Source organism: Helianthus annuus, chromosome 3 (assembly GCF_002127325.2).
Source record: "Helianthus annuus cultivar XRQ/B chromosome 3, HanXRQr2.0-SUNRISE, whole genome shotgun sequence".
Taxonomy (NCBI): Eukaryota; Viridiplantae; Streptophyta; class Magnoliopsida; order Asterales; family Asteraceae; genus Helianthus; species Helianthus annuus.
The window spans coordinates 98,443,870-98,450,720 of record NC_035435.2 but is presented as its reverse complement, the minus strand read 5'-3'; the positions used below and the strand labels follow the sequence as shown (position 1 = coordinate 98,450,720).

At 37.4% G+C, this 6,851-nt stretch overlaps 1 long non-coding RNA gene across 1 annotated transcript; it reads left to right on the top strand.

The window, feature by feature from the left end:
• The first annotated feature begins 1,539 nt into the window (after window positions 1-1,539).
• Window positions 1,540-4,520, top strand: LOC118490174. The gene is made up of 3 exons (XR_004888468.1): window positions 1,540-3,040; window positions 3,835-3,913; window positions 4,348-4,520. It is a non-coding gene; the product is annotated as an uncharacterized LOC118490174 (long non-coding RNA).
• The last annotated feature ends 2,331 nt before the right edge of the window (window positions 4,521-6,851 follow it).

Below are 6,851 nucleotides of genomic sequence, written 5' to 3'. Positions count from 1 at the left end.
AGATTTAAGTGTGTCCGTTGTTTCACAAACACTCACGTAACGTTAACTCGGGGAATTACGAATTCACACATCGGTTTGTCTCTGAATGTCGATAAACAATCAGAACAATATTCCTGAGCAACTAAATAAATATAAATTAGGTGAATTTATATGTTACGTGACTTATATGCTTATTTTGTAAACTTATGTGAAACCACGTATAGTTACGCGTAACGGATTATTGATGAGCTTATGACTGGAATGAATAGTATATCTTAGGCCAAATTTCGAGGACGAAATTTCTGTAACAGGGGGAGGATGTGACACCGCATAGTTTTAACGGAAATAAGTTGCGAAGAAACACGTTTCTTAATATTATTTTATTATGGTTTCAAATAATAATAACCCATGACGAGTAAAACGAGTTATATGATTGACGACTGTGCCAAACGTCTTTAAATTATGTAACACATTTTTTTTCTAATATAATTATATAGATACATCACGAATATCCATTTAACGATGTTTATGTACATATCGTACTAGGTGTATTATTCGGTTTTTAGACGAACGTAATGGAAAACGAGAGTTGCGGATTTAACGGGTTCGTATACGCCTAGAAACCTACTCACTAGGCAAAACCCTAACTATTTAAGAAAACCCCACCCTTACCCACCCCTATTTTGTAACTGCACAAAACACATCTTTGTGTGTGTAGATATTGGAAAGATCGAGAGAGAGATATGAAGATCAAGAGAGGAGCCGGTTAAACCTCAGCATCCTCTGGTAGTTTCCGATGACCGACGACCAGCCGTGGGTGGCCCCACGCGGCGGCGCAAGGCGGCAACAGTGGCCGCGTGACCTTCTTCGATGAAATCGACGACGGTGCAGGGACCAGCGGCGCACAACCACGAGGATGCAGCCCCCTTCATTTCCCTGCGATTGGTGGCGGCGTGTGTGGTGCTGGGGCTGTATTCAGGCAACAGAAGAGAGAAACGAGAAGGGGTGATGTTGGTGGGCGACGACAAGGGATGTGCGGCGGCGCGACCTCCCGGCAGACTGGTGGTTCCAAAGAAACTCTGGTGAGTCCTTTCGAGACCCTATTGTACAGATCTCATGTTGTACCTTTTCGATTTCTCAGGTCTATAACATCCGAGGTTTTATTGTAACCTGTTAGGTAGATCGGTAGTGGCTGAGGTGGTTGTTTTTAGGGGTGAAGGTGGCCGCTGGCGGCGGAGATAACGTTTTACCACAGGATGATCATGGCGGACGGTGGTGGTCACTCGGTTTCGATTAGGGGTGGCAAAATGGGTGGGTTGGGTAGGTTTGGGTAATGGGTTAAGATGGGCATGGGTTAGGATGGGTTTGGGTTAGAATGGGTTTATTAAGAAATGGGTTAGAACGGGTTTAGGTCAAGATGGGTTTTTATCAAGATGGACTTGGTCATTAAGCTAAAAATATAAATAAATAAATAAAAAATAAAAAAATAAAAAAATCAAAAAAATTTAAAAAATATATAAAAAATATAAAAAATAAAAAAATTCAAAAAAATCAAAAAATTTTAAAAAAAATCAAAAAAGTAAAAAAAAATCAAAAAATTCAAAAAAAAATATGTATCCTGTGTAACCACTGTGAAAAGTTGTTATACGACATGCATAAATTGTCTAATGGAACTTACACTTGGAGAACCTGCAGCATTGTAATGTTGTTACTAGAAGTGATACTGTTTTCTTAAAAGAACCTTAGATACTAATTATATGTTCAAATCTTAAATATAGTAATATACTGTAACCACTTTGTGCATAAACAGACAACAGTACAATTTGGAGATGAAATGGTAATAGAATACTAAATATTGTCAATGAAATTTGTGTTAGAAATATGACCATTGGTTAACACTGTACAGATTATTTATTCCAATCATGGTGTCATTCTGTTGTTACAAGACAACAGTACATGTTGTTACTAGAAGTTCATATTCCCTCTTTCAAGACAAGTAATGACAGACCCCGTAACCATTGAAAACGGGCAAACATTCGAACGTGCAGCCATTCAAAACTGGTTCAACGAGTGTAAAGAAAGCAACAGGAAACTGGTTTGCCCTGTGACATTAAAAGAACTAAAAACAACTAATATGAAGACCAAATAAACAGTCAACTGCAAGTACCCAAATAAACAGTCAAATAAACAAGCTGCAAGTAGCCAAATAAACAGTCAACTAGACATCAACTTTACCCAAAAAAAAAAAAAAAAAACTAGAGACAAAACCTAAATTGATCATCAAAAACCCAAAAAAGCAGCAAAAATTTCTAAATTTGACTCGCCCCCTTCAAGATTTGAATACTAAAACCCTAAATTCTTAATCAAAACATTGAATTTCATCAAACCCATAAAACAATTTCAACAACTTACTCAAAGCAATATAGTAAAGCAACAAGATACCATGATCAGTAAAGATTTTGTGAAGCAAGAAGCTAACTGAGAATAAATCAATAAAACTGCAATAAAAAAGGTCAAACCTTTGAAAAGTGATTGGATGATCACAACAGTGAGTGGAAGCAGCTACGAAGGTAGACAGAAAAGAAAAAGGAGGGGTGCGAGCTACGAAGGTAGACGAAGATTTGATTAGTGGTGAAAACAGGATCTGATGATGAGGTTTAACACCGTTCCCATTGAAGTCTGATGCGTGTTTTAGGTGCAGAGAGTAAAAACCCATCTTGACCCATGTTAAAAGTTAAATGGGTATTTTAAAACCCATTCTAACCCATCTTGACTAAATTCTCAGCCCATTCTAACTTATTTTCTTTTTTAAAAAGGCCCAAAATAACCCAAAATATCATGGTTGGGTTTTTGTTGCCACCTCTAGTTTCGATGTTGGGTGGCTTTTGGGTCACGAGTTAGGCTGGTCAACCGTACAGATCTGGTCAAACTTCGGGTCAGGTCGACTCTCGGTCAACAAAAGTCAACGATGGTCAAAGTCTTAGTCAGGTGGTCGTATTTGAGTGGCACGTTTATCGAGGAAACCTTTTTCGTGTCGGTCTTGAGCGGTTAATTCGAGTAGGTAACGACGCGCATCTGTGTATTTGAAATTTGAATACATTATCTTATATTTGTTTAACGTGTGAAAAGCCGAGCTCTAGAACCCGACCCTACTAAGTGAAACTGTTGTGTAATATATACATATTGTATTCACGTGATGTTCGAACATTTGGAATTGTATGTAAATATAAAATTGAAATATAAATTAGCTTTCAGACAATTCATTTATTGATATGGACACTTGTTTATTGGGACGACAACTTGTGTTGTCGGGAACAATGGTATAAACTTATAAATTAAATATTCAGAACAATGGTATTTAATCTAGATTAATTTTGGCGTTATATAAAATAAATATAATCATTTATATTTATTGGGAGCGTTAAATTCGGGATGTGAAACATAATAAATGTTTATATTAAATGAACGTAAGCATTCGAAACATTATAGTATTGAATGGACAACTTAAAATAAATGTTTGAATATATATTTATTTAGATAAATATAGAATAAGATACGAGTATATCCCTTGGTGTATCACTTCACTACGTGTATTCTCGCACTAAAAGTTGTAAAGATATATTTTGGTATAAATATATATATATATATATATATATATATGTATCCATACACATTAAATTATAAACATACCTTTGTATAAATATATGTATATTTGCGTACACACCATGAGGGTATATTTGCGTACAATCCATGAGTATATCATCGGGTCATGGGTTAGTGTATCGATAGAGCTCGATCACACGTGAAACAACTTTACCATAGTATTGGTTACTTATGATGTGCAAATATTATTAGGGATGTCTTGGTGATTATTTGCATGTTATGCCGGTTCGTATCGTTGACACAATACTTTTGGATATAACACGCACCCTAGGTGAGTTCATTTCTCTTGTGCATGTATCCCGATGGTTGGGACAGTCAGTGGGTATCCCGGGGAGGGATAATTCTTTTGGGTAAAAACAAGAATGTTGGATAATATACTCATCCTATCACCTTTAAGGTTCCTCCGTGTTGTTTGGTTACCTGAGTGGTAACATGGTATTAGTTAGTAGCGCTACTTCGGTTTGGCAACCTCACCCCGTACCTGGGAGGAGGAGTGTTGAACTAATGACCTAGTCATGACCAATGCTTTGATAGGAGCATTGGAGAAAGGGCAATGTAAATCAGAAGCTGTCTTGTATTCGGGGTATTATCAACATTACTTTCGGATTTAAATTCAATGGATTAAACTAAACACTTGGTAACCAACGTTTTCGTAAAACTATGAACTCACCAGCGTTGTCTGACACACTTGTTACATGCTCACAGGTCGATAGGTACTTTGTTGGGAACTTGTTGTCTGGAGTAGCTGGAGTGGTCACGGGTCGACTTGAGGGATTTATGTGTTCAAACTATTGATACTATACATTAGTTTTGAAACAGTTTAACTCGGGTTTACTATTTGCTTCCGCTGAACATGTTGGTTTTCATTTAAACTTGTGGATGGTATTTTTATTAATATTTGAGAATTTTATTTTAAAACTTGTATGGGTTCAACGTAATTAGTGGCTCGTTGTTGGTACGTCACACGCCTAACAAGGACATTTCCCTAGGTGGTATTTTGGGGGTGTGACAAGCTAGGTGCTACTTCATTTGGTTAAAGGCTTCTTCAGCTTCCTCGGTCCATCGGAAGTCCTTCTTGTTTGTGCACCGTTGAAGGGTTTTGAAAAAAGGAAGGGACTTTTCAGCCAGCTTAGACGTGAAACGCTTCAAGGCTGCCGGCTTACCGTTCAAGTTTTCAACCTCCTTTTTGCTCTGTGGGGACCTTGCATCAAGGATAGCTTTAACCTTGTTGGGGTTGGCTTTTATGCTTTGCTTGCCTGCTATGTGCCCCAAGAACTTGCCCTCTTCAAAACCAAATGAGCACTTTACAGGGTTAAGCTTCATATTGATCTTCCTAAGATTTCGAAACGTTTCTTGAATATCATCAAGAATTTTGCCCTCATCTTTGCTTTTTATCACCAAGTCATCCACATAAGCTTCCATGTTCTTGCCTATTTGTACAACAAATGCTTTATCTACCAAGCGTTGGTAGGTTGCTTCGGCGTTCTTCAAGCCAAAAGGCATTTTTTGGTAATAAAAGATGCCCTTATCGGTATGGAAGGCTGTTTTTTCTTCATCTTATTTCTTCATTTGTATTTGATGATAGCCTTTATAAGCATCAAGAAAGCATTTGAAAGGGAACCCTGTGAGCGAGTCGACTTTTAGATCGATTTCAGGCAAAGGATAACAATCCTTTGGACAAGCTTTGTTTAAATCCTTGAAATCGATGCACATTCTTCAGGATCCATCAGGGTTTTTGACCATCACTGGGTTGGCTATCAAAGAGTGGTATTTGACTTCTTGGAGAATGCCAGCTTGTACCAACCCTTCAACCTCTTTGCTTGCTGCTAGGCTCTGATCAGGGGCTAAACTCCTTTTTTGCTGAACAACATGTAGGATCGTGTCTCGACCCGAACGAGTCGCTCAGAGGAGTTTTCGTCAATTACAGGTGCGGAAAACAAGTAATCAACGTAGAAACAGCTAGCAAATCTCTTTAAACACCTTTCTGTATTGATTTAAAACAGTTTATATCCAAATCTCGATCCGGCAGCACTTCGGTACGAGTTACAAGGTCTGTCACAAATGTTTCGCTTATGAGGCTATTTATAGTTCTCATGGTTTCGCTTCAATGAACATTGTCACATAAGCGGAACCTCATGATGGCATAAAAGCGGAACTATATGTGACATAAAAGCGGAACCTCTACCTATGTCACTATAAGCGAAACTATCTCCTATGATACATACAATCTCCTATTTTCTCGTAAAACGCGCCCTAATCTATCACTCTAAATCTAAGACTCGATCCAAGACGAAGTCGACAGATGTAGTGCACCAACAAACTCCCCCTCAGATGTTGACGGAGTCGTTCATCGAGTCTTTGACAATGTCATGTCTTCGCACCTTCAGTCTTGATCAGTCTCTGGGCTTCTCTTTCTATCTTCATCTCTTTCTCTTTTATCACCAACATACTTCTTCTCTTGAATGTTTACATTTTTAAGTTCCTCATCATCAACATGCACTCCCCCTCAAATATTGACTCTTCCTGCATAAAACTCTACCACAAACATAAGTTTTTTGACAAACATTTAAGCATATAAACAATATTTGAAACTTATCACAAATCAATCAACCAATCAGGTACTTATGAACCACTTGAAACTGTATTATTTTTCCCATAAAAAACACACACAATCTCCCAAACCAACTGTTCATCATGTTTAGCACTTGGAATTTTGAAAATCAGCTATTCAATATCAGTCGTCGAAAATCTTTTTGACTTTTTCAAACTTTATGCTTCAACACACTAAAATCTTTTTGTATTTTCTGAAGGATAATAACTGACACCACTTGTAAAACAAAAGAATGCAGAAATAAAATATTTACAAACAATATTTTTGTGAGTTTGTGCAAGAGGATCATATCAGTTTTGAGACAAATCACCAACACCGTTAAGCTTATTACATTCTAAGTTCTAACCAATTTACCTAGATTGTCAGTATATTGATCCACTTTAAATTTTCACACAAATTTCAATCGATTCGAGATACGATATTAATGTTTTAGAAACTTAAACTTAATTGTGTATCACTCCACTCGAATATACTCCTGTATCCAGATCCCAATATTCAGTCTTACAGGTGAGTATACCACAGATGATATCTGTAAAGGGGTTATACGCGAGGGCCGTGAGAGCTCATGTCGATACTTCCGTATACGTAAAGAGATGAC